We start from the raw sequence: 10112 nt of genomic DNA on the forward strand, positions 1-10112 counted from the left end.
TTTGCTGTAAAGAAAAAAGTTTACAAAGAGATTGCTAACACCTAGTAGAAAGTTCCTTAGCTAGCCAAAGAAAACCACTGCTTTCTTCTTTATCTTTTCTTTTTGTATTGTTGCTATTATTGTTTTTAATTGGGTTATTTGTCTCTGCCACTGCTGCTTTTCAAAGGATTTGGTGGAGAAGAAGCTGAAAACCCACCATAATACCAAGCCACACAGGTAAGTTCACCTGCATGTTCACTGAAACACAATTAGAAAACTAGGCTTGTGCGTTCTGAAAGGCATTTTCCATTTTCTCTCCATCTCTATCCTCAACAGAAAAGGATTTGTTTTTCTTTTTTACCCTGTGTGACCTGAATTGCATTAGGGAATGAGTCTTCTTCACCCACTCAGTATCTCCGTTAACAGATACTGGGTGTGACTTCGTTTTGTGGGAGTATTTTCATGGATAAGAGACAGGACATGCCCTTACTCATGGGCACTGTGATTAAAGCAACATTTAAAGCACGGTATTTCCCATGTTGTGGATGCTTGGTGTGCTGAAGACAACTCAGGGTACTGCATGCAAAGGTGGTTTCTCAACGAAGTGGGTAAAGCACTTCTGCCCTGAAAATGGCTTCAGGAAGAAAACAGTTAGAGGTCACCTCTATTTGTCTGCTCCAATTAAGCTCAAAGTAAAAACACAAATAGAAGAGCTGGATGCCCACTGACAAATTAAACTGTTAAACATACCCATAACTTTACATTTCAGTGTAGTATATAGCTAGTGAAGGAACATTTTGGTGGGAAGCAATAAGGCCTTTTAACTAATCTTACATTTGGCATGGATATCAATCAGACTAACAGAAAGTCATGGAAGTTTCATCCGCTCTCTTTTCCTGATCGCTGGGCAGCACAGGTTATAACCACTCTTGTATTCTAGCTGATTGCTTTTCAACACACAGGATCTATGGCCTGCGATATGTAAAATGAAGTGGGGGTTGGGAAAGAACGTAGATTATAGCGTCTAGAAATTCAGTTCGCTGGACATCTGCAGAGATCTGTGCATCATGCTGATATTCACATTTCCACCCCACGGTTTTGGGAAATGAGAGGAATCCACGCATCCCGGCTTTCAGAGATCTTTATGCTGGGCTTCTGCTCCCAGGTTTCCAGCTGCTGAAAACAAGAAAAAGTAAATATCTGTGTAATTTGACATTTAGATTTATAGACATGCATTAACTTTCTTCCACACACTTAATGCTCTTTTTGCAGAAATTGAAAGTAAGATAAACAATTTTAAAAAGTGATTAATCGTCCGCTTGCAGTGGCTCACACCTGTAATCCCAACACTTTGGGAGGCTGAGGAGGGCCAATCGCCTGAGGTCAGGAGTTCGAGACCAGCCTGGCCAGCATGGTGAAACCCATCTCTACTAAAAATGCGAAAATTATCCAGGTGTGGTGGTGCACCCCTGTAATCCCAGCTACTCGGGAAGCTGAGGCAGGAGAATCGCTTGAACTTGGGAGGGGGAGGTTGCAGTGAGCCGAGACTGTGCTATTGCACTACAGCTACAACAGACTGAAACTCCATCTCACACACACACAAAAAAAGTTTAATCTGAAAAGGCATAAAGAAGTTGAATCTCTAAAAAATTAACTTTCCTTTTTCCTATGAACCTGAGTAAAAGCTTTTTTCCAGATTGTCCCCATTTGATAATAAGACAAACAGGACAAATATTTCTCACTTTCTAATCAGGAGCGCAAACTACCTAAAAACTTAGCATTTTAGTGGCTGAGGCCATGGCTCCCATTTTGCTCTTTTGCATTAATAGCTTGATTATGTATATGCGTAGGGGCAAGAGTTTTGCATGGGGCCAACAGTGAAAGATGCTACTGGCTCAGACATGCAGAGTTCTGGAGCCATAAGAAAGACTCAAGACCACTGAGGAGTTACTTGGATCCCTGAAGATTGCTGCAGATGTTTCAGGATTGGGGGTGAGTTATTTACTAAATCTTTTACAAGCCATCCTGTTGGCTATGCGGACACTTCATGAAACTGTCAGCATCATCTTTGCCATTTTGGCAAATGCCATCCTTTGTCATTGGTATGGAAAGGGAAGTCTCAGTTGGATGTGTCTTAATGATCAATGGCTCCCCTGTCTCCAAACGTCACAGGCATTGTATAATAATAGGCATACGACTTAAAAATTATCTTTATGAAACTAATCTGTGAAGCTGCATGCTTTTATGAGTCTAAAAAGCTGGCAGAAAATGATCCTAAAAGGCTGGGAGTGGTGGCACTTTGGGAGGCTGAGGTGGGCAGATCACGAGGTCAGGAGTTTGAGACCAGCCTGGCCAATATGATGAAACCCCATCTCTTCTAAAAATACAAAAATTAGCCTGGTGTGGTGGCAGGCCCCTGTAATCCCAGCTACTTGGGAGGCTGAGGCAGGAGAATCACTTGATCCTGGGAGGCGGAGGTTGCAATGAGCCGAGATTGCACCACTGCACTCCTGCCTGAGTGACAGAGTGAGACTCTGTCTCAAAAAATGTATATATATTTAAATATATAAAATATTTAATATTTAATCAAATACATATCTATCTATCTATCTATCTATCTCACTGGGCGTGGTGGCTTACGTCTGTAATCTCAGCACTTTGGGAGGCCAAGGTGGGCAGATCACTTCAAGGTAGGAGTTCGAGACCAGCCTGGCTAGCGTGGTGAAATAACATCTCTACTAAAAAAAAAAATACAAAAATTAGCAGGTGCGGTGGCACACACCTGTAGTCCCAGCTACTTGAGAGGCTGAGGCATGAAGATCTCTTGAACCCAGGAAATGGAGGTTGCAGTGAGCCAAGATCATGCCACTGTACTCCAGCCTGGGTGACATAGTAAGACCCTGTCTCTAAAAAACAAACAAAAAATCGGAATTTACATAATTATATATGTAAAGATAATTTAGGTAATTTAGGGGAAACTTGTTCCCCCTAGAATATAGAAAGTCTGAGCCGCAGATCCCAGCGTTTTCTCTCCAGATCTCACTATGCATGTATGCCATGTAATAAATGTGGTTGCAATAAAAGAAGAAAAAGTGGAATTTGAAAATGAAAAATGGCATTCATGAAGAAAAGTACACCTTTTCTTTGACTTTTGTTTGCAAAGTGCATACACTACATATCAGATTTTTTAAATTCACATCGTTAGTATGCATCAATGATCTCTTTATGAATTTGCAAAATTAGGTAAGTTATGGTGTCATATTTGCTGTGTTTATTTTTTAGATTTTTTTAATGGAGGAAAATTTGGAGAAGGACATGACCTGGGCCTGTGTTTCATGGGGTGCCCTTACTTGAGACAATCAGGACACTATCACTTTCCAGATGGAAAATAACGATCCAAATGCTTTAATGTCCATTAGGGAAATTATCCTTCCAGTCCAAGAAAGCAATCATGTTATCAATTCATAATACTGGGGGGTCTTCATGTTCTATGAGATGTCTTCAAAATGTCATTGCTACAGTAGGTCATTTTTTACATGATTTTTAAAAATTTCATTTCAAAATATAGGGTTATCTCTTTAGGTTCTACCAAGGATGAAACTATAGAAAAACCTTTTTACATATCTGCATTGTCTGTAGGAATAAGCCACTTTGCAAATAGTGAGATGGATGTTACATCTTAATTTCTTGTCCATGTGATGATGACTTTTTGCTCTTTTAGATGGTTTAATTCACTCTTTATATGATGCAGTTCTCTTAATTCTCTTTGCTGCTTTCTTTGCACAAAGATACTGTGAAAATATAGAGAAAGAGGTAATTCATGGTTTTCACTTTTCATTGTTGCACTTGGAACTGAAGTGACCCATTACTTGATTTTGAGAGAGACTGTAGGCCCAGGTGTTCCAATTAAAAGAATAAAGCTTCTAAGATAAAGCTCTTGCTGTATTGGGTTTAGCAAAGATTTCTTAATCAGATCTCAAAGTTACTAACAATAAATTAATAAAACAATTGAGCTTATAAACATTTTTAAAAATACTTTTCCTGATCCAGGAGAGAATTGACTTAAGAGTCTGACACCTTTTAAAGTCTGATAAGAAACATTTACAATTTATCTTCTCTGAGCCTGCTACCTGGAGGGTTCATCTGCATGATAAGAATCTTGATCTCCACAACCCTTTCTTTATCTGAGCCCAGACCTTCCCTTCTATGGATATCTGGTCTTTAGATAACCTCTTTCAACCAACTGCCAATCGGACAATCTTTGAATCCGCCTATGATCTGGAAGCTTCTACTTTGAGTTGTCCCGCCTTTCTGGACCACTGATGTCTTCGGTCTCCCTGGAATGTACAAAGCCAAACCGTGGGCTGACCACCATGGGCACGTGCTCTCACGACCTCCTGAGGCCGTGTCACGGGCATGTCCTTAACCTTGACAGAATAAACTTCTAAATTGATTGAGTCTTGTCTCAGATACTTTTTGGTTTACAACGTGAAATACATTATGCTTCCATTACACTCGTTATCATGGGAAAACACCTCAAAAAAATAAAAACAGACCAACAAAAGACAATAAAGACCTTTGTACCATCCATTATTTTTCTGCCCTAGTATTTGTGGCCGGGTCAAAAACAAACTAGACAGGGACCCTGAGGGAGGGAGATTTCTCTGACATCTGTAGGTAGGATCAGGCTTCCAGGGCTGCAGAGGGAAGAGCTTCAATAAGAGGAGGGAAAAGCAGTGATAATGACCTTCATGGGTCCTCTACTGCCGACTGTCTGGGCTGCAGTGCCCTGGCACATTTTCTTGCAGAGAAAGGACAGCAGGAGTGGGCTTCCTGGTTCCCTTTCTGTTTTCTCTGAGGCCAGCAGGTGCCTGGCGTGGCCTTTGCGCCCCCTGCTGGTCATTCTGGCAGCACACAGCCTCCTGCCTTGCCAGTGTGAAACCCGGTGCTGTCTTGTTCCCCGGGTGGAATGCAAGAGAATGCTTGGGTAGAACTTTGTTACCCAATGAAGCCTCCTGGTTCTCTAGTCCCTGGTAGCCTGTCCTGGTCGCCAGGTGCTTGTTTGCATTCCAAGCTCCACATTCCCCAGGGTCCAGTGTAGTCTTGTGTCTAAGCTGGTGTCTGGCCTCCAAAGGCAGGCGTGCAGGGCCTTGGCTACTGCGCTAGGTCTGCTGATGGCCACAAGCCTTTAGTCCCAGCTCTGCCTTAGCAGTGGGGGTGTCTGAAGGCTCGGGGGATACACAGGTCCTCTAGGTTCCTGGGGAGATGATGGTAAGTAATCCTTCTTAACAGTCTTTAAAAAATACATAATTTAACATGGACAAAGCAAGTAATCAAAAGGCTATCTGACAGTGAAAAATATTGTAAAATTTTTAACACGTTTAACTAGATAATAAACCCAGGAAATCCTTGAGCTTCCTTCAAGACAGGCCAGCTCTTTGAGTGAGTTAGATACACTGGGTTTGTCATCAGTTAATACTAATCTGAATAGGTCTATCTCTTTGTGTAATGATAAAAGAGGCCTTGTTGAAAATAAGCCAAAAGGGAGCCCCCTCTCTCCATGGTGAAGTGTGTATATGGGTCGCTTTCAAAGTTAGGTATGGTTTCTGTAAGATGAAGCCTGGCCATTCTAAGTCACTTGAGTGAAAACAGCTTACGAGCCTGGCAGAAGAATAATTCACAACCTAAGAAAGCACTTTCTGGTCTTTAAAAACATTGAAAATTTCTTTCACAAGAAATTGAAGACTGGAAAGAAAGGGAGAAGGACTTGAATAGAAAGAAGGAAATTATTGGAATTCTAATGAATACAGAACACAAATCCTAAATGATAGATTTAGTTTCAGTGTCTGATGGAAACCTTTCTGAATATCACATATCTACCAGCCAATAGAAAATAATGTAGAAGGTGGAAATCTGAAATTAAATATAAAGAGTGGATTATAAAAGGAAGACCGCATTATCCATTAGGCAAAGTCCCTTTTGAGAAACCTATCTGTGCTTTTAAAGTAAGCACTTTCTCCTAGAGGAAAAAAAACTAGAAGACAGATAGTAAACCAAAAATAAAAGAAAAAGAAAGAAAAAGAAAAATCTAATAAATAAATTTCTTAGAACTCAAATTGAAAGTATCCTATGGAAGGAAGAATCTTTCCATTTAGAAAATGCTCACACAGAAAGTGAGAAAGCTTCTGCAGAAACTTGAAATACCATCTGAACTTTATCAATAACAGACACATCAGGTATGGATTTACCATTTAACATTAGAGAAGAAACAGCTTGAAGTAAAAGGAAGCATCAACCAGCCCCCTTCTAAGCTGGAGACTTAAGAAACAAGAACAAGGGAATTGAATCCGAATTAGAAGCACTTTGATTTTATCAAAACCTTTTTATCTCCCCTAAGGAAAGAAGCTTGCGATAACTAATTAGCTGCTCCGGCCACTGGAGAAAGCTCAATGCCTTGAGAAAAGAAAATGCACAGGACAAACACAAGTTAGATAGAGCTGAATTAAAGGTGAGCTTTTGGCCAGGCACAGTGGCTCACGCCTGTAATCCTAGCACTCTGGGAGGCCGAGGCGGGTGGATCACCCGAGGTCAGGAGTTCAAGACCAGCCTGGCCAACACGGTGAAACCCTGTCTCTGCTAAAAAAAAAAAAAATACAAAACTTAGTTGGGCATGATGGCGGGTGCCTGTAATCCCAGCTACTTGGGAGGCTGAGACAGGACAATCACTTGAACCTAAGAGGCGGAGGTTGCAGCGAGCTGAGATCGCACCACTGTACTCCAGCCAGGGCGGCTGAGCGAGACGCCGTTTTAAAAAAAAAAAAATAATAAAGTGAGCTTTTATGAAGTGGTCCTTATATCCCTGCAATCCCCAATACAGCTCTGGGAGAGCCTTCAGAGGACACAGTGATCCACCGATAACCAGATCCGGGAGAAGGAAAGAGAACTAGCAACAGATAGTCACTAAGTTGGAAAACTGGTTTTTTCCCCCACCTCCTGTGCCAACAGTATCACCTTTTCTAAAAATCTTTTGTGCTTTCTCTCTGTAGCAAGAGGGAAGCAGGGAAAAAAGATATTTAAGAGTAGGTCTTAGTGTACACATTCTGCATAACCTAAGGATTTGAGAGCCCTTCACTCTCACCCCTCAATTCATCCAGTTTCAACAAATAAAAACAAGGAGGCAGTTTGGGGCCAATATAATTGCTGTTGTTTGTGAAGTAAAGGGCATACCTAACTTCCAAACACTCCATGCTGTGCTTCAGGACTCTTAGAAAAAAAAGCAATAATTGTACAGGCCATCCCTTCCGGAGATGGCTGGGGCCTCACTCCTGCTTTAGACTGGGTATTCTGGGAGCTGGCACAATCCGCAACCCACACTATGCCTGTACAAGCAGGGCTAACTAACAAAGGGCAGTGTGAACAGCTTCACGGTGAATGTCGTATTAGGATTATTTTATATACCAATAACTAAATCCCAACCATTCTGGCTTAAAAACACACATACAAAGTTTACAATAAGAAATGGAAGTAAGGCCGGGCACGGTGGCTCATGCCTGTAATTCCAGCAGTTTGGGAAGCCTAGGTGGGTAGATCACCTGAGGTCGGGAGTTTGAAACCAGCCTGACCAACATGGAGAAACCCTGTCTCTACTAAAAATACCAAATTAACTGGGTGTGGCGGTGGGCGCCTGTAATCCCAGCCACTCAGGAGGCTGAGGCAGGAGAATCGCTTGAACCTGGGAGGCAGAGGTTGCAGTGAGCCAAGATAGCGCCATTGCACTCCAGCCTGGGCAACAAGAGCGAAACTCCTTCTCAAAAAAAAAAAAGGAAATAAAATTTACCTGGAAAATTTGGACTAGCTGACTGCTGGTATATCTTGAGCCAGGCCCTCAATGTCCTCAACAGTCTCCTAAGGAATTTGCCTTCTTTTCCCAAATTCTCTCTCTCTCTCTGTCTCTCTCTCTCTCCTGCATTGGCCGTATTCTCTCTCCATTTAGTAATGAATGTGACAGTGCCATGCTTTTATTCTACCAGTTTAGCAAATCATACTCAGACCCCACACATACACAGGTGAAGTGGAGCTTCCTATTCCTGACCACAGTGGTCACTTCAGAAAGAGGCACGTAATTGAATGCCTGCAATAAGAACCCTCCACAAAAGTTCCCTCCACAGGAACCATTAGGGACCACATTCTTCTCTTGGAGGACTGGTAGTTACATGTGTTCAGTCACATATGTATTTCTGAAGCCATCCTTATAGGAAGGGCAGGACACATTCTGATGATCACGCCAATTCCAAAGGATTTCCACATGACAGGAGAGTGGTCAAATGACAGTTCCTCAAAGGACAACATGGAAAGAAGTTACCAGAAAAAAGGAGAAGCAATGATGGACAGGCAGAATAATCAGGTGGGTGAGGGGGTGGGTAAACAGGGTACAGAGAGGTGACAGTGTGGTGCCTCAAAACTGTCCTGAGAACTGGGCAGAATGGAAACTGTATCAAATGAGCCCCAGTGGTGGCCCAATGCCACGGCAAAAATCTGGATTTTCACCTCAGCAAACGACACAGATGGAAATTCTCCTTCTGACCAAGGTGGAGTAATCAAGACTAGATTCATGACCTCACCTGGAAAAAAACCAAAATTATATAAAATAATGGTTTTCAAGACATTAGGCATCAGCCAATGTAGGACACTGATTCCTAAGAGATGGGAAATGATCAAGGTGGATCCTACAAGGTGGATCCCCCCATCCATTGTCTAGAGAAGCTTTTGGATGAGCGAGGACCCAGTTGAAGCCTGGTGAACTTCCTGAGCTGGTGCCATGGAGTAGGGATTCTGGGGGGGGGGCCATGGCAGCTGATATTTGCAAGCAGAGTTAACAAAGATGAGGAAAGTTGCACCTAGAAGAAACTCTTGGGCTGTACAGAGAGCCCAGGTGAAGTTCTCAGCAGGATTCTGATTCACACACGCATGTGAGGTTAGCCAAGGAAGAACCACCTCAAAGGGAGTGAGGGAAAAGTACTCAGAGCTCACACAGGTGCCAATTCCCACCAGCCAGAATGGGAAGGTCACTGAAGCATTTGTAAGTCCTCCAAAGCACAAGGCTTTCTTGTGAATGGCAAGAGCTGAAATTTCTTCCACCCAGTACTGAAGGTAAGCCCACCCCAGTCTCCAGCCCCTCTGACCCAGCCCATAACAGGGTCCCTCTCACCAGTCTGATGGATCCAGATCTATCCCCTGCTGGTTGTTATTATTGTGGGCTTGAGTTTAAACTCTGCTCACACACTCTGACACGATATATAAAGACATAAAAGCAAACAAACGAAAACAGCAGGAGAATTTGGGGCCTGTCTCTTGCATCTGGTGAGGCAGCCACAACTTTTGTTATGTGCCCCTGCACACACCAGGAAGCCTCAAAATAATGATGGTAACATCAACTTATTTGGTGAGCGCCCCCATGCACAATGCATCAGATGGTCTGCTAAGTGTTTTACGAGCGTGATGCTACATAACTCTCCCTACATGGGCCGGCTAAATGCAAAAAGCTGCATAACACTTTCTTATTGAGACAGTGGGGAAGTAAGGATTTGAAATCATCTCTGTATCAGGATATACTGTCTCTATGTGATAAAAGATGGAAACACAAAGGAGCTCAATGAACTACAGACAGCAGCCAAAATGTGTATAAATAACCCGAGGTTGCTCAGGGGACGGATTTGTATATCTAGAATCCAAAGGATAACAGTTAAATAAGGAAAATGCAGGCCATTACAAGGGAACTGTCACATTGTCTCCACCCTTTTGCAGACCAATTTTTCCCAAATAGTTGTTTTGTGGTCAAATTAAAAATGGCACTATGGGCCGGGTGCGGTGGCTCACGCCTGTAATCCTAGCACTTTGGGAGGCTGGGGCAGGTGGATCACCTGAGGTAGGGAGTCCGAGAGCAGCCTGACCAAAGTGGAGAAACCCCGTCTCTACTAAAAATACAAAATTAGCCGGGCATGGTGGTGCATGCCTATAATCCCAGCTACTCCGGAGGCTGAGGCAGGAGAATCACTTGAACCCGGGAGGCGGAGGTTGCGGTGAGCCGAGATCATGCCATTGCACTCCAGCCTGGGCAAAAAGAGCGAAACTCC

General features: G+C 42.9%; 1 long non-coding RNA gene across 1 annotated transcript; it reads right to left on the reverse strand.

Moving 5' to 3' along the window:
- Nucleotides 1–542: 542 nt before the first annotated feature.
- On the reverse strand, nt 543–4898 carry LOC101133612 (uncharacterized). The gene is made up of 3 exons (XR_008670243.2): nt 4727–4898; nt 3656–3770; nt 543–1155 (listed from the first exon to the last, which is right to left on the reverse strand). It is a non-coding gene; the product is annotated as an uncharacterized lncRNA (long non-coding RNA).
- Nucleotides 4899–10112: the final 5214 nt, after the last annotated feature.

The sequence above is a fragment of the Gorilla gorilla genome, chromosome 10 (assembly GCF_029281585.2).
Source record: "Gorilla gorilla gorilla isolate KB3781 chromosome 10, NHGRI_mGorGor1-v2.1_pri, whole genome shotgun sequence".
Taxonomy (NCBI): Eukaryota; Metazoa; Chordata; class Mammalia; order Primates; family Hominidae; genus Gorilla; species Gorilla gorilla.